Consider the following 204-nt stretch of genomic DNA (forward strand, 5'->3'; position numbering starts at 1 on the left):
GTATATATTAACTACTAACACAATAATAGCATGATCTAACAAAACAAATAGATGACTTAAGGGTACAGGGTTTTACAAACTAAGACCCCAAATGGGTTGCAAGGAAAAAAATATAGAATGTATTTTTAAGGGTTGCAAAGATAAGATGTACATTCAAAATATTAAATACATTAAAATGTTTAATGTAATCATTTTTAAATTTTT

At 25.0% G+C, this 204-nt stretch overlaps 1 protein-coding gene across 1 annotated transcript in view; it reads left to right on the top strand.

The window, feature by feature from the left end:
- The window catches only part of LOC107665478 (protein FAM193A-like), a gene marked incomplete at its 5' end in the record, with an annotated part of 28,026 nt that overhangs the window by 14,835 nt on the left and 12,987 nt on the right, over positions 1-204 (top strand). The window lies entirely within an intron of this gene.

The sequence above is a fragment of the Sinocyclocheilus anshuiensis genome, unplaced genomic scaffold, assembly GCF_001515605.1.
Source record: "Sinocyclocheilus anshuiensis isolate Anshui unplaced genomic scaffold, SAMN03320099.WGS_v1.1 scaffold908, whole genome shotgun sequence".
NCBI classification, from domain to species: domain Eukaryota; kingdom Metazoa; phylum Chordata; class Actinopteri; order Cypriniformes; family Cyprinidae; genus Sinocyclocheilus; species Sinocyclocheilus anshuiensis.